Source organism: Mobula hypostoma, chromosome 21, assembly GCF_963921235.1.
Source record: "Mobula hypostoma chromosome 21, sMobHyp1.1, whole genome shotgun sequence".
NCBI classification, from domain to species: Eukaryota; Metazoa; Chordata; class Chondrichthyes; order Myliobatiformes; family Myliobatidae; genus Mobula; species Mobula hypostoma.
Genome location: NC_086117.1, coordinates 2,779,598 through 2,803,250, shown reverse-complemented (window position 1 = coordinate 2,803,250; position 23,653 = coordinate 2,779,598). Strand labels below are relative to the sequence as shown.

Genomic DNA, 23,653 nt, shown 5'->3' with positions numbered 1-23,653 from the left:
ACCCAGGACATGCCTCCTTATTGTTACCATCAGGAAGGAGGTACAGAAGCCTGAAGGCACACAACTTCACCTCTGCCATTTAATCTGTGAATGGACATTGAAGCCATGAATAGTATCTCTACTTTTTAATTTCTATTTTTGCACTACTTATTTAATTTAAATGTTTAATATATATATGTTCACTGTAATTCACAATTTTAAATAATTATGTATTGCATTGTACCTCTGCCCCAAAGACAATAAAATGCCATGACAGATGCCAGTGATATAAATTCTGAAATAAATAAATAAAAATGGAGACAAAGCTGGTTTCCCTGACGTGCTGCACTCTCTCACCTCCTCAGTATTGCACTAACATGTTTCCTCAGAGCTTGTGCTTAATGCTGAAGAGCAGTTTGAACTCATCACCTGGCCGAGGGGTGAGAGAGCTGTCACTGAGCCTCAGTTGGTCAAAAATTATTCAACACCTTCCACAGACCTAGGACATCCCAAAGAATTTTATAGATAATCATCTTAAAATGTCACATCAGAAGCACAAAGTGTTTCTAAACATCTGAGACCTTTACTTGAGAGAGAGCCATTTGAAAGGAGATGTGAGGGGCATGTGTTTTTACGTAGGGGGCGTTGGGTGTCTGGAATACAGTGCTTCAGGTGGTGAGGTACGCAGACACGGTACGGCGTGGACCAATTAACCGAGCAATCGGTACGTCTTTGGACTGTGGGAGGAAACCGGGGCACCTGGAGAAAACCCAGGTGGTCATGGGGAGAATGTACAGGCGCCTTACAGGTAACGACGGGATATGAACTTGGGTTGCTGGTGTTGTACACTACCGGGCCATCCATTACAGACTTTTAAGAGACATTTAGATAGGCATAAGGATGTGAGGAAAATGGAAGGATACAGACATTGTGCAGACAGAAGGGATTAGTTTTGTTTGGTTATTAATTGATTTGGTTCAGCACAACATTGTGGGCTGAAGGGCTGTTACTGTGCTGTACTGGCCTGCGTTCGATATCATGTTACTTGGTGCATATCTAACCTCAGTTTGATGGAGAAATGAAACCAAAGTCATCTTTCCGTGGTGGGACTGTCACATTCCATCTTTGAGAGATACATCACAATATTGCTGCTGACAGTTAATGTATCGACTCAGTTTTCGTGTAACATTTCAATTGCAGAAAGAGACAGAATCAGATGATACAGCAGATTGGTATTTAAAATCTTACCTGTTGAAACTGTTAGACTAATTTCTACTGACATTGCACGAGGATAAAGAGGCTTTAAAGATGAGTTTTATTTGTCACATGTACATCGAAACATACAGTGAAATGTGTCGTTTGTGTTAATGGCAAACGCAGTTGGAGGATGTGCTGGGGATAGCCTGCAGGTGTCATTACACTTCCGGTGCCAACAAAGCGTGCCCACAACTTCCTGACTCTACCCTGTACATTCTGGAACGTGGGAAGAAAGTGGAGCACCTGGGGGAATCTCACGTGGTAACAGGGAGAACGTACAAACTTCTTACAGATAGCGTTGGGAATCGAACTCTAATTGATTTTTGCGGCCATTGGGCCACTGTGCCACTCGTATGTTGATGTTGATGTAAATACTGAATAAAAAGAGGATGGTGTGATCGCGCTGATACGCAACGAGTGAAAACAACACACTGAGTCGAGCATGGTCTGGTTGAACTGTTTACTGTTTCAATCCGCACCCGCTCCCAGCATTCCCCGCCCTTTGCGGGGCGGAGGTGACGTCGGCTTCCGGGCCGAGGTCTGCCCCGCACTCAGAGCCCTCTCGGTTGTCGCTGGCTGTGGACTCACCTGCAACTGCTGGAGCCGGTTTGCTTGCCGCGTGGGCGAGCTGCCACATGACCCCCCTCCCCCCCAGAACTGGCGCTAGGAGGAGCAGAGTCCACAGTCTGCACACTCTCAGTTCTTTTAGGTGGCCGGCCTCGACGTCATGGGGGTGGTACCGCAACCGGGCATTCAAGGTCCAGATGCACCGGTTTGAGACGGTCAATGGTAAAAGTCTCTTCACGACTGCCGATGTGGAGAACGCAGGTCATCCCATTATGGCGCACCACCTTGTAGGGTCCTTCGTATGGTCGCTGCAGGGGTGATCTGTGCACGCCTCGGCGAACGAAAACGTACCTGCTCTGTTGTAGGTCCTTGGGCACGAAAGAGGGTGTTGTTCCGTGATGGGATGTCGGGACTGGGGCAAGTGTTCCATGCTGCTCCCGGAGTTTAATTAGGACCGCCGTAGGTGTGTCCTCCTGGCCACGGGGTGCTGGCACAAACTCACTGGGAACTGTGAGCGGGGCACCGTAAACAAGTTCAGCCGATGATGCGGCCAGGTCCTCCTTGGGTGCCGTGCGGATGCCAAGCAGCACCCAGGGGAGTTCGTCAACCCAGTCTGGCCCTCGGAGGTGTGCCATCAGGGCTGACTCCAAGTGCCTGTGGAAATGTTCCACCAGGCCGTTGGACTGCGGGTGGTAGGCAGTCGTTTGGTGGAGCTGGGTTCCGAGGAGTTGTGCCAGCGCAGACCACAAAGCCGATGTGAACTGCACACCCTTGTCAGAAGTGACGTGGGCTGGGAGTCCGAACCATGCCACCCAGGTGGTAATCAGGGCTCTGGCGCACGTCTCCGTGGCCGTGTCAGCAAATGGGACAGCTTCCGGCCACCTTGTGAACCTGTCCACCATGGTGAACAGGTATCTCGCTCCTCTCAAAACCGGCAGTGGGCCGACGATGTCCACGTGGACATGTTCAAACCTCCTATGTGTCGGCTGGAAGGGTTACAGTGGGGCCCTCATGTGCCTCTGGATTTTGGAGGCTTGACAGTGCGTGCATGTCCTAGCCCAGTGCCCGACCTCCTTGCGTAGGCCGTGCCACACAAACCTGTCTGCGATCAGCCGGATGGTCGCCCGGATGGAAGGGTGGGCTAAACCGCGCAAGGCGTCGAAAACGTGGCACCTCCAAGCGGTCGGGACAATGGGCCAAGGTTGCCTGGTGGACACATCGCAAAGGAGCTCATTACCTTCGGGCCCAATGGGTGTGTCTTCGAGGCGGAGTGCTGAGATTGCGGTTCGGTACGCCAGCATCTCGCTGTCCAGTCGTTGTGCCTTAGCTAACGCCGCATAATCCACCCCCGGAGACAGAGAGTACACTGATTGGACGGAGGTGCGTGACAGCGCGTCGGCTACCACGTTGTTCTTCCCGGAGATGTGCTTGATCGTGGTGGTAAACTCTGAGATGTACCACAGGTGGCGTTGCTGGTGGCCCGACCACGGGTCCGACACTTTGGCAAACGCGAAAGTGAGGAGCTTGTGGTCTGTGAAGACCGTGAACTCCCTCCCTTCCAGGAAATACCTGAAATGCTGGATGGCAAGGTACAGGGCCAGCAGCTCCCTGTCGAAAGCACTGTACAGGTGTCCCCCGCTTTTCCAACATTCGCTTTACGAAACCTCGCTGTTACGAAAGACCTACATTAGTTACCTGTTTTCGCTAAACAGAAGGTGTTTTCACTGTTACGAAAAAAGGCAGTGCGTGGAAAAAATCAGCGCGCGCCCCGAGCAGCCGCTCCTCCCCCGGATTCGGAATGGCATTCTCGCCGGCATTGCTTAAACACGTGCCTGTGAGCAGCCGTTTGCAAGATGAGTTCTGAGGTATCGGAAAAGCCTAAAAGAGCTCGTAAGGGTGTTGCACTTAGCATAAAATTAGACATAATTAAGCATTTCGATCGTGGTTAATGAAGCAAGGACAAAGTGAGTTTGGCATCTGGAAGTTGATGAAGATGATGTTGAAGAGGTTTTGGCATCCCATGACCAAGAACTGATAGATGAAGAGCTGATGCAATTGGAAGAGGAAAGGATAACAATCAAAACCGAATGCAGTAGTGAAAGTGAAGTCGTCCAGGAACTGAACGTGAAGCAACTGCGTGAGATTTTCGCTGCAGTGATAAAGTACGACTTTAATTTTGAAAGAGTATGTCGGTTTAGGGCATATTTGCAAGATGGTTTGAGTGCTTGCAAAGAACTATATGATAGAAAAATGCGCGAAGCTAAGCAGTCAAACAAGCCTTCCACATCAACCACAGCAGACGACGAACCTCAACCTTCGACATAGAGGCAGGCAGACATAGGAGAAGATGAGCTGCCTGCCCTGATCGATGATGAGATGACACCCCTGTGTCCCACCACCCCAGTGGTCCCAACCCCCCGGGCCGCAGACAGATGCCGATTCGCGGAGAACGCAGCGGTAGCCGGGACGCACCCAGCTCATCTTTAAGAAGAAAGCCGAAATAAACAAGCTAATTAATTAGGTGCCGCCCGGCATGTAGATGTCGGCCCAGATCAGAGGCAATTGCCGATTGCGTCGCCTCTGATCTGGGCCGACATTTACGTGCCGGGCAGCACTTAATTAATTAGCTTGTTTATTTCGGCTTTTTTCTTAAAGATGTGCTGGGTGTGTCCCGGCTACCGCTGGACCCCTGCATTCTCCACGGATCGGTATCAGTTCGCTGCCCAGAGGGTGGGGGCCACTGCACCACCCCAACCTCCGACGACTCAGCCTAACACACCATCATCAGTGTGATCGGCGCTGTCTTCCCGATTCCGGTAAGTGATACTACACTGTACATACGTTATTTCTACTTTATATAGGCTGTGTATTTTTATGTGTTATTTGGTATGATTTGGCAGCTTCATAGCTTAAAGGTTACTGGAGAGCGCTTGCGCCGTGTTTCTGCTGAGAGCGCTTGCGTGAGATTTTCGCTACGGAGAACAGTGCAGGCAATCTTTGTAGAGAAATATTTCTGATTTATATAGGCTGTGTATTTATCATATTATTCCTGCTTTTACTATATGTTACTGTTATTTTAGGTTTTATGTGTTATTTGGCATGATTTGGTAGGTTATTTTTGGGTCTGTGAATGCTCATAAATTTTTCCCATATAAATAAATGGTAATTGCTTCTTCACCTTACGACATTCCGGCTTACGAACCGTTTCATAGGAACGCTCTACCTTTGGACGGCGGGGGAAACCTGTACTGAAGTTCCGGGGGTCGTAGGTGCCGGCTGAAAAAAGCGAGCGGCTTCCACTGGCCTTCGATGAGCTGCTCGAGCACGCCGCCAACTGTCGCGTCGGAGGCGTCCACAGTGTGGGCAGTGGGGACGTTGACCCGGGGGTAGACCAGGAGCACGGCGTTTGCTGGAGGTGTCCCCCGCTTTTTGAACATTCACTTTACGAAACCTCACTGTTATGAAAGACCTACATTAGTTACCTATTTTCGCTAACAGGAGGTGTTTTCACTGTTACGAAAAAAGGCAGAACTATATGATAGAAAAATGCATGAGGCTAAGCAGTCAAGCATACTGTCGTTTTTCAAGCCTTCCACATCAGCCACAGCAGATGATGAACCTCGACCTTCGACATCGAGGCAGGCAGACATAGAAGAAGATGACCTGCCTGCCCTGATCGACGATGAGATGACACCCCAGTGGTCCCAACCTCCGGGCCGTGGACAGATACCGATTCGTGGAGAATGCAGCAGTAGCCGGGAGGCACCCAGCACGTCCTTAAGAAAAAAAGCCGAAATAAACAAGCTAATTAATTAGGTGCCAGCAGGCACGTGAATGTCAGCCCAGATCAGAGGCGATTGCCGATTACGTCGCAATCTTCTCTTCACCATTTACACCTCGGACTTCAACTACCGCACAGAGTCTTGTCATCTTCAGAAGTTTTTGGATGACTCTGCCATAGTTGGATGCATCAGCAAGGGAGATGGGACTGAGTACAGGGCTATGGTAGGAAACTTTGTCACATGGTGTGAGCAGAATTATCTGCAGTTTAATGTGAAAAAGACTAAGGAGCTGGTGCTAGACCTGAGGAGAGCTAAGGTACCGGTGACCCCTGTTTCCATCCAGGGGGTCAGTGTGGACATGTTGGAGGATTACAAATACCTGGGGATATGAATTGACAATAAACTGGACTGGTCAAAGAACACCGAGGCTGTCTATAAGAAGGATCAGAGCCGTCTCTATTTCCTGAGGAGACTGAGGTCCTTTAACATCTGCCGGACGATGCTGAGGATGTTCTACGAGTCTGTGGTGGCCAGTGCTATCATGTTTGCTATTGTGTGCTGGGTCAGCAGGCTGAGGGTAGCAGACATCAACAGAATCAACAAACTCATTCGTAAGGCCAGTGATGTTGTGGGGATGGAACTGGACTCTCTCACGGTGGTGTCTGAAAAGAGGATGCTGTCTGAGTTGCATGCCATCTTGGACAATGTCTCCCATCCACTACATAATGTACTGGGTGGGCACAGGAGTATATTCAGCCAGAGACTCAATCCACTGAGATGCAGCACAGAGCGTCATAGGAAGTCATTCCTGCCTGTGGCCATCAAACTTTACAACTCCTCCCTTGGAGGGTCAGACACCTTGAACCAATAGGCTGGTCCTGGACTTATTTCATAATTTACTGGCATAATTTACATATTAGTATTTAACTGTTTATGGTTCTATTACTATTTATTATTTATGGTGCAACTGTAACGAAAACCAATTTCCCCCGGGATCAATAAAGTATGACTATGACTATGAATTTGCTTGTTTATCTCGGCTTTTTTCTTAAAGATGTGCTGGGTGTGTCCCGGCCACTGCTGTACCGCTGCATGCTTTGCAGATCGGTATCGGTCGGCGGCACCACCCCAACCTCTGACGACTCAGCCTAACACACCATCATCAGTGTGCTCGACGCTGTCTTCCCGATTCCGGTAAGTGATACTACACTGTACATACATTATTTCTACTTTATAGAGGCTGTGGATTTTTATGTGTTATTTGGTATGATTTGGCAGCTTCATAGCTTAAAGGTTACTGGAGAGTGTTTCTGCCGAGAGTGCTTGCGTGAGATTTTTGCTACGGAGAACAGTGCAGCAATGATCGTAGGGAAGTATTTCTACTTTATACTGGCTGTGTATTTATCATATCATTCCTGCTTTTACTATATGTTACTGTTATTTTAGGTTTTATGTGTTATTTGGCATGATTTGGTAGGTTATTTTTGGGTCTGTGAATGCTCACAAATTTTTCCCATATAAATAAATGGTAATTGCTTCTTCGCTTTACGACATCCCGGCTTATGAACCATTTCATAGGAACGCTCTACCTTCGGATGGCGGGGGAAACCTGTACGTTCTTGACTTGTTCAAAAGCCGCCGTCGCCTCCTCTGTCCAGGTGACCTCTTTGACTTTGGTGGACATCAAGCTGATGAGGGGCTGCATGATCTGGGCCGCTGAGGGCAGGAAATGGTGATAAAAGTTAACCATCCCAACAAACTCCTGCAGGCCTTTAACAGTGCTGGGTCTGGCGAATTGGCAGATGGCTTCAACTTTTGCCAGCGGGGCACAACTCCATGGTGGTCGATCTGGTGTCCCAAGAAATCGATGGTGGGTAGGCCGAACTGGCACTTGGTGGGGTTGAAAGCCAGGCCGTAGTCGCTTAGGCGGCGGCAGAGCAGGTGTAAATGTGTTAGATGTTCCTGGCGGGAGCGGCTGGCGATAAGTATGTCATCCAGGTAGATGAACAGAAAGTCCAGACCTCGCCCTACTGCGTCCATCAGGCGCTGGAACGTCTGCACCGCGTTTTTGAGCCGGAACGGCATCCTGAGGAACTTGAACAGGCCAAAGGGGGTAATGAGGGCCGTCTTGGGTACATCGTCCGGGTGGACTGGGATCTGATGATACCCTCGGACCAGGTCAATCTTGGAAAAGATGCGCGCCCCGTGCAGGTTGGCCGTAAAGTCCTAGATGTGTGGTACCGGATAGCGTTCGGACGTGGTGGCATCGTTCAGCCTCCTATAGTCGCCGCACGGTCTCCACCCTCCCGCGGATTTGGGCACCATATGGAGTGGGGAGGCCCACGGGCTGTCGGAACGCCGCACAGTCCCCATCTCCTCCATCTTCTGGAATTCCTCTTTCGCGAGGTGGAGCTTGTCGGGCGGTAGCCTGCGGGCCTGGGCGTGAAGGGGAGGTCCCTGTATGGGGATGTGGTGCATCACGCCGTACTTGGGGTCTGTTGAGGAAAACTGCGGCGTGCTGATAGATGGGAACTCCGATAATACTCTGGCGAACTCATTGTCGGAATAAGTGACGGAGTCCAGCTGCGAGGCCGGTAACCTGGTCTCACCGAGGGAGAAAGACTGGAATGTCTTCGCATCGACCAATTGTCGCCCCTTCAAATCCATGAGCAGGCAGTGCACACGGAGGAAGTCCACACCTAGCAATGGCTATGATACTGCGGCCAGCGTAAATGTCCATGTAAAGCGGCTGGAACCGAACTGCAAGGGGATGGTTCTTGTGCCGTAGGTGCGGATGGTGCTGCTGTTGGCTGCCGTAAGTTCCGGTCCTGTTCTTCTAGTTCGGGTATCGTGGCTCGAGGGGGGTAGAGCACTGATTTCCGCCCCCGTGTCCACCAGGAATCTTCGCCTGGAGAGCTTGTCCCAAACGTAGAGGAGGCTATCACGGTGACCAGCCGCCGTAGCTATCAGCGACGGCTGGTCCTGGCGTTTCCCTGGAACGAGCATGGCGGTCGGCAGCGGCGGGCCCCGGAACCCCACCTTTGATGATAAAAACACCAAGACTCAGAAGTGGTGCCGTTCCTTGGTGTGGGTGTTATGTGCTCCGCTGCTGGGGTGTGGGAGGCTGGGCTTTCGGCCGTGTCGCAGCACTAATTCCAATGGTGGTTCCGCCAATTTGTTTGGAGCACCAAAGCACATCCGCGTGGGCAGCCACCCTGCGCGGGTCTCTGAAGTCTTCATCTGCTAGCAGGAGCCGGATGTCTTTATGACTTTATATACTTTGTATACTAAACAATTGGTACTAGAATGTACAATCACCACAGCGATATTTGATTCTGCGCTTCACACTCCCTGGATTACAAATATTAAATATTAAAAAATATTAAAAATAGTTAAAATTAGTAAATATAAAAAATTTAAGTTATAAATCATAAATAGAAAATAGAAAAATTGTAAGTAAGGTAGTGCAAAAAAACTGAGAGGCAGGTCTGGATATTTGGAGGATACAGCCCAGATCCGGGTCAGGATCCGTTCAGCAGTCTTATCACAGTTGGAAAGAAGCTGTTCCCAAATCTGGCCGTATGAGCCTTCAAGCTCCTGAGCCTTCTCCCGGAGGGAAGAGGGACGAAAAGTATGTTGGCTGGGTAGGTTGTGTCCTTGATTATCCTGGCAGCACTGCTCCCGACAGCGTGTGGTATAAAGTGAGTCCACGGACGGGAGGTTGGTTTGTGTGATGTGCTGCGCTGTGTTCACGATCTTCTGCAGTTTCTTTTGGTCTTGGGCAGGACAACTTCCATACCAGGCTGTGATGCACCCTAGAAGAATGCTTTCTACGGTGCATCTATAAAAATTAGTGAGGGTTTTAGGGGACAGGCCAAATATCCTTAGTTTTCTCAGGAAGTAAAGGCGCTGGTGGGCCTTCTTGGCAGTGAACTCTGCTTGGTTGGACCAAGTCAGGTTATTTGTGATATTGACCCTGAGGAACTTAAAGCTTTTGACCTGTTCCACTTACGCACCACCGATGTAAATTGGGTCGTGCAGTCCACTACTCCTGAAGTCAACAACCAATTTCTTCGTCTTGCTGACGTTGAGGGATAGGTTATTGTTTTCGCACCATGCCACCAGGTTCTTAATTTCCTCTTTATACTCAAACTCATCATTACCCGAGATACGGCCTACAATTGTTGTGTCATCAGCAAACTTACATATTGAGTTCAATGGAAACTTGGCTACACAATCATGGGTGCACAGTGAGTACAGCAGGGGGCTGAGTACACAGCTTTGTGGGGCACCGGTGCTCAGAGTGATTGTAGAGGAGAGCTTGTTCCCTATTTCTACAGCCTGGGTCCTGTCTGTGAGGAAGTTGAAGATCTAGCTGCAGATCTGAGTGCTAAGGCCCAGGTTCCGGAGCTTAGGAATCAGTTTATTTGGAATGATGGTATTAAAGGCAGAGCTGTAGTCAATGAAAAGGAGCCTTACGTATGGCGTTTGCTCCAAGAAGGTCTGTTCAAAAAGCAGGCAAGGCATATGGCCGTCTGCCAGTGCTAGCATGTCGCTCATCAGGGCTGATGGTGCGCGGTCGCCCAGGCCGTCCATATGCAGTAACCACATGGCCCGTTGGCGGCGGGAGAGGCCAAATGTGTGGATTAACAGAGCCTTGAGTGCCTCGTACCTGTCTGTTGCTGGGGGCTGACGCAGAAAGTCGATAAAGCGGCCCGCTGTCTTCTGGTCGAGGGCGCCCACCACATAGTAATACCTGATGGTGTCTGAGACAATTTGCCTGACCTGGAACTGGGCCTCTGCTTGCTCAAACCAGACCAGGGGTTGGGTGGTTCAGAAGGTGGGTGGTTTAAGGGAAACTGCATTCTGCAGAGCCGGGTTGTTCATGCTGGGTCCAAATGCCATTGGACCATCGGGGTCACCAATGTGGTCGCGCTGATGCGCAACGAGTGAAAGCAACACATTGAGTCGAGCAGGGTCTGGTTGAACAGTTTACTGTTTGAATCGGCGCGCGCTTAAGTGCCCGCTCCCAGCATCCCCTGCTCTTTGCAGGGCGGAAGTGACGTCGGCTTCCAGGCCGAGGTCTGCCCCGCACTCAGAGCCCTCTCGGTTGTCGCTGCCTGCGGACTCACCCGCGACTGTTGGAGCCGGTTCGCTTGCCGCGTGGACGAGCCAGCACAATGAACTTTATTGAGAGGCCATGCTGCTGTATATCAGATGCATTAACAAATTGATTAGGGCAGCAAGGTGGCTTAGCGGTTATCACGACACTATTACAGCTCAGAGCGTCTGGAATTTGGACTTCAATTCGTGGACGGTCTGTAAAGAGTTTGTACGTCCTTCCCATGGCCGTGGTGTTTTCCTCCCACAGTACAACAATGTACTAGTTTGTAGGTTAATTTGTCATTATAAACTGTCCAGTGATTGGGCTGGGATTAAGTAGGTGGGTTGCTGGGCGATACGGCTCAGTGGGCTGGAATGCCCTGTTCTGCACTGTATGTGTAAAATAAATTAGCAGCTGCAGACCAGTAAGAACACTGCAGTTCACTGTGTAGGTTTCCTCAGCTCTGTAGAAATTCACCTGAAGACCAGTGCAAATGGTAGTGGAATTGAATAATCCCTCCTGAAACACCAGTTGTAATGAGAAACTGGTTGAATTACGGTGTGCTCCAACAATTGAAATGGGCAGTGAAGTAAGAATTCATCAGGTATATTTAAAACAGTGGTTGAAAGGTTCTCGATTAGTGAAGGTGTTCGAGGTTATGGGGAGGAGACAGGAGAATGGTGAGCTGCTGTCAGCGGCCCGTGCCCCAGAAGAGGTGATGGGCTTACTGACTGATGACCACTGCAGAATGGGATCAAGGGAGATAACAGATCAGCCACGATGGAAGAGCAGAGCAGACACCTGATGGGCCAAATGGCCTAATTCTACTCCTATGTTTTATGGTGTTATGGTTTAAAAAGCTGCAGAGAACAGTGGACTCAGCCCAACACATTATGCTCTCCTCATCATCTTCAGCAGGCCCTGGCTCAAAACAACAACATCCATCATCAGATCATCAGAAATCCCTGCTGCATGGGCCATGCCATCTTCTTGCAGCTTCCACTGAGCAAGACGGACAGAAGCCTGAAGTCCCATTCAGACATTCACTGTCGAACCAACTGTTCAACTTACTGTTGTTAACAGTAAGTATATATATGTGTGTGTGTGTGTGTGTGTGTGTACATAGTTAAATAAGAATCCAAAAATAGAAATTAAAGTAGCAATGTGGTGTTCATGGGTTCAATGTCCATTCAGAAATCAGATGGCAGAGGGGCGGAAGCTATTCCTAAAACACTGAGTGTGTGTCTCCTGCACCTCCTCCCTGATGGTAGGGTGAGAGGTGGACATGCCCACAATAGAATAATTAATAATCATAACAAATCAATGAAAGACCGCAGCAACTTGGGTGTTCAACCAGAGTGCAGAAGATGACAAAGTGTACAGATATAAAAAGAAAGAAATAATAATAATAAATAAACAATAAATATTGAGAAAATTAGATGAAGAGTCCTTAAAAGTAAATCCATTGGTTGTGGGAACGTTTCAATGATGAGGCAAATGAAGTTATCCCCTTTGGTTCAAGAGCCCATTGGTTGAGGGGTAATAACTGTCCCTGAACCTGGTGCTGTGGGTCCCGAGGCTCCTGTACCACCTTCCTGATGGCAGTAGACAGAAGAGAGCTTGAGAACTTTAGGGTTCTGATGTTTCTGTCATTCATTCTGTGTTTTTTGTTTTGTGGATGTCTGAGAAGAGTAAAAATTTTAGGTTGCATACTATGTACATTCTCTGATATTAAATTGAACCATTTGATCTGGGTGGTGGTGACATGCTGATATATAGGTGTGCTCAATGGTGGGGAGGGCTTTACCCATGATGAATTGGCCATATCCACTACTTTCATAGGATTTTCCATTTAAGGGCATTGCTGTTTCCATATCAGGTCATGATGCAACCAATCAGTATACTCTCCACCACACATCTATAGAAGTTTGTCAAAATTTTAGATATGAATTTTCGCAAACTTCAGGATATAGGGGCACTGCCCTACTTTATTTATAATTGCACTTACATGCCGGGCCCAGGACAGGTCCTCCCAAATAATAACACTGAGGAATTTAAACTTGCTGGCCCTCTCCACCACTGATCTTTCGATGAGGACCAGCTCTTGTGCCTCTGGTTTCCTTGTCCTGATGTCAATAATCAGCTCATTGATCTTGCTGACATTGAATAAGAGGTTAGACCAAAAGATATAGGAGCAGAATTAGGCCATTCAGCCCATTGAGTCTGGCTGATCCTGGATCCCACTCAAACCTATACACCTGCCTTTTTTGCCATGTCCTTTGATGCCCTGACCGATCAGGAAACTATCAACTTCCACCTTAAATATACACACGATCTTGGCCAGCACTGCCGTTTGTGGCAGAGCATTCCATAAATTCACTACTGTCTGGCTAAAAAAATTCCTCCTCACTTCTGTTCTAAAGGGTCGCCCCTCAATTTTGAGGCTGTGCCCTCTAGTTCTGGATACCCCCACCATAGGAAACATCCTCTCCAAATCCACCCTACCCAGTCCTTTCAACATTCGGTAAGTTTCAATGAGATCCCCTGCATTCTTCTAAAATCCCGTGAGTATGGGCTCAAAGCTGCCTAATGCTCCTCATACGTTAACCTCTTCATTCTTGGAATCATCCTCGTAAATCTCTTCTGGATTCTAGACAATGACAGCGCATCCTTTCTGAGGTATGGGGCCTAGAACTGTTGATAGTACTCCAAGTACGACCTGACTAGTGTCTTCTACAGGCTCAGCATTATCTCGGCATCACACACAAAATACTGGAGGAACCCAGCAGGCAGACAACATATATGGAAAAAAGTACAGTTGACATTTCGGGTCAAGAACCTTCAGCAGGCCTGGAGAAAAAAAGATGAGAAGTAGATTTGAAAAGTGGGGAGGAGAGGGAGAAACAAGCGATAGGTGAAACCGGGAGGTAAAGAGCTGGGAAGTCGAGTGGTGAAAGAGATTGGAGAAGGGGGAGTCTAATAGGAGAGAACAGCAGGCCATGGAAAAAAGAAAAGGTGGGAGGAGTACCAGAGAAAGGTAGTGGGCAGCAAGGAGATAAGGTGAGAGAGGGAAAGGGGATGGGGACTGGTGAAGGAGGGGATATTGGCCAATACCGGAATCTTGAGAAATCAATATTCATGCCATCAGGTTGGAGGCTACCCAGACGGAATATAAGGTGTTGTTCCTCCAACCAGACTGTGGCCTCATTGAAACTGTAGACGAGGCCATAGATTGACATATCGGGTGGAATTAAAACGGGTGGCCTCTGGGAGATCCTGCTCCTTCTGATGGACAGATAGATGGATAGATAGATAGACAGACATACTTTATTGATCCTGAGGGAAATTGGGTTTCGTTACAGCTGCACCAACCAAGAATAGAGCATAGATATAGCAATACAAAACCACAAGCAATCAAACAACAATATGCAAACTATGCCAGATAGAAATAAGTCCAGGACCAGCCTATTGGCTCAGGGTATCTGACCCTTCACAGGAGGAGCTGCAAAGTTCGATGGCCACAGGCAGGAACAACCTCCCATGACGCCCAGTGTTGCATCTTGGTGGAATACGGCCGGAGTCCAACAGCAAAAAGTTCAATATCTGGGCTACAAACATGTTCCTTGATCGTAATATGACCAGGATTGCACCATCTGCTGTTAACCAGAACAGCAAACCCCTCTCCTTTACGCTTACTGCTCTCAGTGCACTTCCGGTCAGCCCGAATGGTCTGGAAGCCCTCTATGGATACGTTTTGGTTGGGTATGACCTCATGCAGCCACGTTTCAGTAAAACACATAACATTGCTCTCCCGAAATGTTCTCTGACTCCTGGCTAGCGCCGTCAACTCGTCCATTTTATTACCCAGCAATCTCACATTGCCCATAATGAGAGAGGGAAGACACGACTTATAACTTCTCTTCTCCATAAGTCTCTGCTTTCTCGACCCGGTCCTCTTCCCTCGCCTTTTTGATCCCCCTCTGCATCCTCTGTGTGTTTTCCTCCAGATTTCAGCCGGGGTGTCCGCCGCTCTGTTTGCTAAACCGGCTGGCATAAGCACAATCAGCTGGTCCCTGGAATAAACAATGCGACCATACTGCTGTCCCGCTAATGAGACGTGTCCGAATGTAACTATTTCCAGCACTAAAAACCCAAATAAAACTCTCTCCACCAGCATGTTAGAGCGCGTAGGTGCTCGACGCAATGGTCTCCCAATCTACGTCTCTATGATCTCAGCATTATCTCCTTGCTTTTATATTCTATTCCCATTGAAATAAATGCCAACATTGCATTTGCCTTCTTTACCACAGGCTGGACCTGTTAATGAACTTTCAGGGAGTCTTGCTCAAGGACTCCTAAGTCCCTCCACACCTCTGATGTTTGAATCTTCTCCCCATTTAGATAATGATCCGCACTATTGTTCCTTTTTCCAAATTGCATTATCATACATTTCCCAACACTGTATTCCATCTGCCACCTTTTTGCCTATTCTTTCAATTTGTCTAAGTCCTGCTGCAATCACATTGCTTCCTCAACACTACCTTCTCCTCTACCTATCTTCATATCATCCGCAAACCTTGCCACAAATCCATCAATTCCATTATCCAAGTAGCATGGACAAACAACAGGAAACGTAGTGGTCTCAATACTGGCCCCTCTAGAACACCAGAAAAGGACCTTTTTATTCGCACTTGCTTCCTCCTGGCTCTCAGCCATTTCTCTATCCATGCCAGTATCTTTCCTGTAACTCCATAGGATTTGTAAGGCAACCTTTCCCTTTACAGAAACCATGCTGACTTTGACTTACTTTATGATTAGTCTTCAAGTACCCTGGAACCTCATCCTTCATAACACTTTCCCAACCACTGTTACGTTAGGTTAAGTGGCCTATCATTTCCTTTCTTTTGCCTTCAACCCTTCTTAAAGTGTGGAGTGACATTTGTAATCTTCCAGTCCTCCAGGACCATGCCAAAATCAAGTGATTCTTAAAAGATCATGACTAATGCAGCCGTGATCTCTTCAGCAACCTTTGTCAGGACTCTGAGACGTAGTCCATTTGGTCCAAGTGACTTATCCACCTTAAGACCTTTGAGTTTGCCTCGCACTTTTTCTTTTGTAATAGCACTGGCACTCACTCCTGCTCCCTGACACTCACAGACCTCTGTCACACTGCTAGTGCCTTCCACAGTGAAGACTGATGCAAAGTACCCATAACGTTCATCTGCCATTTCTTTGTCCCCCATTACTATTGTCACGTGACCGGCAACAATGAATATAGAATTGAGTCAGGTTTTAAAAAAACAAACAAACATTTATTAAACATTGCTCAAAAATAGCGAAATGTATTTAAACAACTAACTTAACCGGAAGTTAACTGCTATGCGGCAACTCTGGAACAGTCCTTACAAGAGTAAATGTGAAAACATTTCTTAGAATGGTAAATTTGAAAGTCCAAGAGATTTATGCAGTCAATTAGGAGAGGCTTTCCTGAAGTAAAGAATTCCTTGAAGACGTGTTGTTACTGCTGATCCCAGCCGGAACCTGCCTTGTCTGCAGGATTCACGACGATGGAAATAAACGGCTTAAAAGGAACTGACCTTTGTCCTGGCGAGCGAACCTCACAAGAACTTCCTTGCTCTTTTGGCAGGAGTTATCTTAGATGCAGGTCACTATCTCTTGACTGAAGAATCAATAAGGTCGATCCTTTACGAAACTGCTGAACGACACCAACTTTACTCGACTCGGCGAATTCCTGAATTTTGGTAAGGTCTTCTCTCTCCAATACTACTTATAATAGAAAGTAGAACTCCACTTTAAAACAAAACTGCGTCATCAGCCGAATCCGCAGCAAAACCAGAGTATCTAACACAAAACTAAACTGAAAACCTAACTGCGTCACATCAGGAGTCTCTGTTTATATTCCTGTTGAGAACAGGTCATCATGTGACCTCACTGGTGGGAAAATTACATCATGTGACCTCCGCAAGACCATTACATCATCCTCATAAGACAGTCACAAGACATCCATGAAGTATGTAACACTACCTCACTAGCATCATTTTCCAGTGGTCCAATATCAACTCTCGCCTCCCTTTTACTCTTTATATAACTGAAAAAGTCTTCTAGTATCCTGCTTTATATTATTGGCTAGTTTGCCCTCATATTTAATCTTTTCCCTTCTTATAGCTTTTTTAGGTGCTTTTGTTGGATTTTAAAAGCTTCCCAATCATCCAACTTCCCACCCACTTTTGCTACCTCATATGCCCTTTTCTTGGCTTTTATGCAGTCGTTAACTTCCCTTGTCAGCCACTGTAACCTACACCTGCCATTTGAGAACAACTACTTCTGTGCGAAATATCTATCCTGCGCCTTATGAATTATTCCCAGAAACCTCAGCTATTTCTGTTCTGCTGTCATCCCCACCTGTATCCCCCTCCAATCTACCTGTGCAAACTTCTATCCCATGTCTCTGTAATTCCCTTTATCCCATTGTGATAGTGATATATGTGACTTATGCTTTTCCCTCTCAAACTACAGTATGAATTCAATCATATTATGATCACTGCCTCCTAAGTGTTCCTTTACATTAAGCTCCCTAATAAGATCTGGGTTATTACACAACACCCAATCTAAAATAGCCTTTCTCTGAGTAGGCTCAAGCACAAACTGCTCTAAAAAGCCATCTCGGAGCCATTCAACTAGTTCCCTCTCTTGTGATCCAACACTAACCTGATTTTCCCCATCCCCTGCATACTGAAGTCCCCCATTACAATTGTATAATTACCCTTATTACATGCCTTTTCCAGTTCCCTTTGCAATCTCAACCCTACATCTTGGCTACTATTTGGAGGCCTATATATGATTCCCATAGTGGTTTTTTAACCCTTGCAGTTTCTGAACTCCACCCACAAAGATTCAACATTCTCTGACCCTGTGTCACCTCTTTCTAAAGATGTAATTCCATCTCTTATCAACAGAGCCACACCACCGCCTATGCCTTCCTGCCTGTCCTTTTGATACAAAGTATATCCTTTGATATTAAACTTCCAACTATGGTCTTCTTTCAGCCACGACTCAGTGATGCCCACAATGTCATACCGACCAATCTCTAATTGTGGCATGAGTTCATCCACCTTATTCCGAATGCTACACGCATTTAAATACAGCATCTTCAGTCCTGCATTCTTCACCCTTCTGAATTTTGCCTCTGTGGTACAATTTAACTCTTTGCTCTCTCTGCATTTGTACCCAATCACTGGCTTGTCCTTCTTTCCATTCATGTTACACCCATCATCTACTTGTAAACCCGCTGGCTGATCCTCAGCTCTGTCATACTGGTCCCCATCCCCCTGGCATATTAGTTTCAACCACTCCCAGGATGGTGTTGTGGCACCACTCAGCTAGATTTTCAATCTCCTTCCTATATGCTGATTCAACCTATGACAGTGATGTCGTCAGCAAACTTGAATATGGCACTGGAGCTGTGCTTAGCCTCACACTCAGAAGGGTAAGGGACTAAGCACACAGCATTGTGGTGTACCTGTGCTTGTGAAGATCATGGAGGAGATGTTGCCAATCCAAACTGAACGTGCTCTGCAAGTGACCCCAATTAACCTCTCTTGTTTCTGTAACCACCCACGGTGAGCACCCTTTTCTAGTTTGCACATCTAGTCTCTGCCGACCTGTCATTCGATACCGCTGATTATTGGTTCGGGGAAGAAAGAACACAGAGTGGAAAGAATTGTAAACACTAGAGATTCTGTAGATGCTGGAAATCCAAAGCAACACAAACAAAATGCTGGAGGAACTCAGCAGGTCAGGCAGCTGCTATGGAAATGAATAAACAGTCAACATTTTGGGCCGAGACCCTTCATCAGGAGTAAAGAATGTAACCCCATTGTATCCATCCCCATTGCCAGTGTGGATCTCCCTTCATTTCAACTCTGCAGAGCAGAATCTGGTGGTCAATGGACCCACAAGCTTAACTGAAGCCGCAATCATTCACTGAACAAAATGTGCCACGATAGTACAGCGGTCAATATGATGTTATTACAGCTCAGGGCGTCAGAGTTCTGGGTTCAATTCCAACCTCATCTGTAAGAAATTCGTATATTGTCCCCGTGAGTGGGTGGATATCCTACCGGTGCTCTTGTTTTCTCCCACATTGCAAAGACATACCAGTTAGTAGGTTAAATTGTCCCGTGATTAGGCTAGGATTAAATCAGTGGGTTGCAGGGCAGTGCAGCTTTTGGGCTGGAAAGGCCTGTTCTGTGTTGTATCTCTAAATAAAATAAAATAATTGTTTTGCAGATTTCACAATTAAAATTTAATTTCTTGCATGGCTGTGTTCATGTGTAAATGCATTGGTCAGTATAGCAGTCTGTTCAGCCAGCAAGAACATTAGGAACTTTATTTGAAAGCAAAGACTTCTATATGAAAGCAATTTTATCACCTCTGTTAAAGGAGTCATCTGATAAACTTCACAGACTGAAGCAAGATCCACAGATTTGCATCAGCAAAAATCTTGATTTATTGCTATAGTAATTTATGTGGTGAGAAAACTGCACATGGTGGAAGGATTGTTCATTGCCTCATTTACATCTAATCCCAAAGAAAAGGAACAGGCATCGCTTCCGTTATTAATGCCTAAAAATTCCGTTTTACCTTGTCTAAATTTTCGTCACTGTCATTCTTTCGCAGTATAAATCCATGCACTTATAGTCTGCTAATTAATAGTAATATTACAGAATATATAAATTATATGTTAAAGAACATATCCGAGCATCAAAAATATTAAGGAATAAGAAAGAAAAAAATCCGTGTCTTTGTGATGTTATTTCACAGTTTGAAGTTCTACCTATTCATGTTTCACAGATGGCACAGTCATGAAATGGATTTCAGGTTCTTAAAGAGAGAGAGAGAAAGAGATTGCCTTTTTAAAATCACATGTACATTGAAAAATACAGTGAAATTTGTTGTTTGCATCAAACCTAATCAGCGAGGACTGTGCTGGGCAGCCTGCAAATGTCACCATGTTTCCAGTTGCAACATTTCACGACTGTTACATTTATGATTATATTAGTAATTAAGATTGTTTAATGTCCTCTCCAGTACACTAGTGTAAAGGAGAATAAAATAATTCTTACTCCAAATCAGATGCAGCACAATAAAAACACACTATGATAAAGAACTCAATAATATAAAAACACAATATATATAAATACATAAGATAGCTTATGTACACAGATTGTGACACTAGGCACAGGAGACTAACAGGAAGTGATAAAGCAGGGGTGGTTGAGATTGTGGAGGGGTGGGTTAGTGGGTGGAGGTGTTTAGAGGAAGCAACTGTTTTTGAGTCTGGTGGTCCTGGTGTGGATGCTATGTAGCCTCTTCCCTGATGGGAGTGGGACATACAGTCCATGAGCAGGGTGGATGGAATCCTTCAAGATCTGGCTCTTTTCCGGCTAGCTCAAAGCGCTGCCCTTGATGGTGGGTAGGCTGGTGCTGATGCTGGTGATGTGACGGGCAGTTTAGACTACTCATTCTAGAGCCAAACACTTGGCAAACCTTATTTTAAAAGAAAGGTTAGCTTTATTTGTCACATGTATCTCAAAGCATCGAAGCCTATCGTGAAATGCATAGCTTTGTTTCTGAGAATGTGCTGGGGGCAGTCATGAATCCGGCACCAACACTGCATGCCCACAACCTACTAATCCTAGCATGATTGTGGGAGGAAACACATGCAGTCACAGGGAGAGCATAACAAATCTATAGAGACAGTGGGAATCGAATCCCAATGAAACCCACACAGTCACGGAGAAAATGTACAAACTCCTTACAGACAGCAGTGGGAATTGAACCCTATTTTACAGCCGTTACAACAGCTTCTCTCCCCTTTCCTACTTCCTTCCCTCTTTCCTACTTCCTTCCCTCTTTCCTACTTCCTTCCCCCTTTCCTTCTTCCTTCCCCCTTTCCTACTTCGTGTACTCACGGGAATTTAGAAGAATGTGGGGGGATCTCATTGAAACCTACCGAATGTTGAAAGGACCAGATAGGGTGGATGTGGAGAGGATGTTTCCTGTGGTGGGGGTATCCAGAACTAGAGGGCACAGCCTCAAAATTGACCGGTGACCTTTTAGTCCAGAGGTATGGATGAAATTTTTTTAACCAGAGAGCAGTGAACCTGTGGTATGTTTAAGGCGATGTCGATAGTTTCCTAATCGGACAGGACATCAAAGGATACAGAGAAAAAGCAGGTGCATGGGGTTGAGTGAGATCAGCAATCAGCCAAGATGGAATGGCAGAGCAGACTCGAATGGCCTAATTCTCTCCTATGTCTTATGGTCTTAAAAAGCTGCAGAGGGTTGTAGACTCAGCCAGCTCCATCACGGGCACCACCTTCACAACCGTCATGGGCACCACCCTCCCCACAGTCACGGGCACAACCTTCCCCACCATCACGGGCACCACTTTCCCCACCATCATGGGCATCACCTTCCCCACGGTCACGGAAACACAACCTTCCCCACCGTCACGGGCACCACCTACCCCACCATCACGGGCACCAATCTCCCCACCATTACGGGCACAACCTTCCCCACCGTCACGGGCATCACCTTCCCCACCGTCAGGGGTACAACTTTTCCCACCGTCATGGGCACAACTTTCCCCACCGTCACAACCTTCCCCACCATCACGGGCACCACCTTCACCATCGTCATGGGCACAAACTCCCCCCCCCGTCACGGGCACAACCTTCCCCCCCCCGTTACGGGCACAACCTTCCCCCCCCCCGTTACGGGCACAACCTTCACCACCATCACGGGCACAACCTTCCCACCGTCACGGGCACAATTCTCCCCACCATCATGGGCACCACCTTCCCCACCGTCACGGTCACAACCTTCCCCATCATCACGGGCACCACCTTCCTCATCGTCACGGGCACAACATTCCCCACCGTCACAGACACCATCTTCCCCATTGTCACAGGCATCACCTTCCCCACCATCACGGGCACAACCTTCCCCACCATCACGGGCACAACCTTCCCCACCGTCACAGGCACCACCTACCCGACCATCACGGGCACCAATCTCCCCACCATCACGGGCACAACCTTCCCCACCGTCACAGTCACAACCTTCCCCATCATCACGGGCACCACCTTCCTCATCGTCACGGGCACAACATTCCCCACCGTCACAGACACCACCTTCCCCATTGTCACAGGCATCACCTTCCCCACCATCACGGGCACAACCTTCCCCACCGTCACGGGCACCACCTACCCGACCATCACGGGCACCAATCTCCCCACCATCACGGGCACAACCTTCCCCACCGTCACGGGCATCACCTTCCCCACCGTCAGGGGTACAACTTTTCCCACCGTCATGGGCACAACCTTCCCCACCGTAGGGGTACAACTTTTCCCACCGTCATGGGCACAACCTTCCCCACCGTCACAACCTTCCCCACCATCACGGGCACCACCTTCACCATCGTCATGGGCACAACCTTCCCCCCCAGTCACGGGCACAACCTTCACCACCATCACGGGCACAACCTTCCCACCGTCACGGGCACAACCCTCCCCACCATCACGGCACCACCTTCCCCACAGTCATGGGCACAACCTTCCCCACCGTCACGGGCACAACCTTCCCCATCGTCACGGGCACCACCTTCCTCATCGTCACGGGCACCACATTCCCCACCGTCACAGACACCACCTTCCCCATTGTCACAGGCATCACCTTCCCCACCATCACGGGCACAACCTTCCCCACCATCACGGGCACAACCTTCCCACCGTCACGGGCACAACCCTCCCCACCATCACGGGCACCACCTTCCCCACCATCACGGGCACAACATTCCCCACCGTCACGGGCACCACCTTCCCCATTGTCACGGGCACTACCTTCCCCACCATCACGGGCACAACCTTCCCCACCGTCACAACCTTCCCCACCGTCGTGGGCACAACCTTCCCCACCATCATGGGCACAACCTTCACCATCACCATGGGCACAACCTTCCCCACAGTCACGGGCATCACCTTCCCCACTGTCATGGGCACTACCTTCCCCATTGTCACAGGCATCACCTTCACCATCATCACGGGCACAACCTTCCCCACCGTCACAGGCACCACCTTCCCCGCCATCACGGGCGCAACCTTTCCCACCGTCACAGGCACAACATTCCCCACCGTCACAGACACCATCTTCCCCATTGTCACAGGCATCACCTTCCCCACCATCACGGGCACAACCTTCCCCACCATCACGGGCACAACCTTCCCCACCGTCACGGGCACCACCTACCCGACCATCACGGGCACCAATCTCCCCACCATCACGGGCACAACCTTCCCCACCGTCACGGTCACAACCTTCCCCATCATCACGGGCACCACCTTCCTCATCGTCACGGGCACAACATTCCCCACCGTCACAGACACCACCTTCCCCATTGTCACAGGCATCACCTTCCCCACCATCACGGGCACAACCTTCCCCACCGTCACGGGCACCACCTACCCGACCATCACGGGCACCAATCTCCCCACCATCACGGGCACAACCTTCCCCACCGTCACGGGCATCACCTTCCCCACCGTCAGGGGTACAACTTTTCCCACCGTCATGGGCACAACCTTCCCCACCGTAGGGGTACAACTTTTCCCACCGTCATGGGCACAACCTTCACCACCATCACGGGCACAACCTTCCCACCGTCACGGGCACAACCCTCCCCACCATCACGGCACCACCTTCCCCACAGTCACGGGCACAACCTTCCCCACCGTCACGGGCACAACCTTCCCCATCGTCACGGGCACCACCTTCCTCATCGTCACGGGCACCACATTCCCCACCGTCACAGACACCACCTTCCCCATTGTCACAGGCATCACCTTCCCCACCATCACGGGCACAACCTTCCCCACCA

General features: G+C 48.4%; 1 long non-coding RNA gene across 2 annotated transcripts in view; it reads left to right on the top strand.

Annotated features, from left to right (window-relative positions):
- Positions 1-23,653, top strand: part of LOC134360099 (uncharacterized) — a 260,877-nt gene that overhangs the window by 3,097 nt on the left and 234,127 nt on the right. Inside the window, exons 2-3 of one of the 2 annotated variants that reach the window (XR_010021249.1) lie at positions 11,605-11,771; positions 16,337-19,107. This is a non-coding gene — a long non-coding RNA (uncharacterized LOC134360099). Of the gene's footprint in view, positions 1-11,604; positions 11,772-16,336; positions 19,108-23,653 lie in introns of those variants that run through there. The other variant, XR_010021250.1, reaches the window with a different exon arrangement.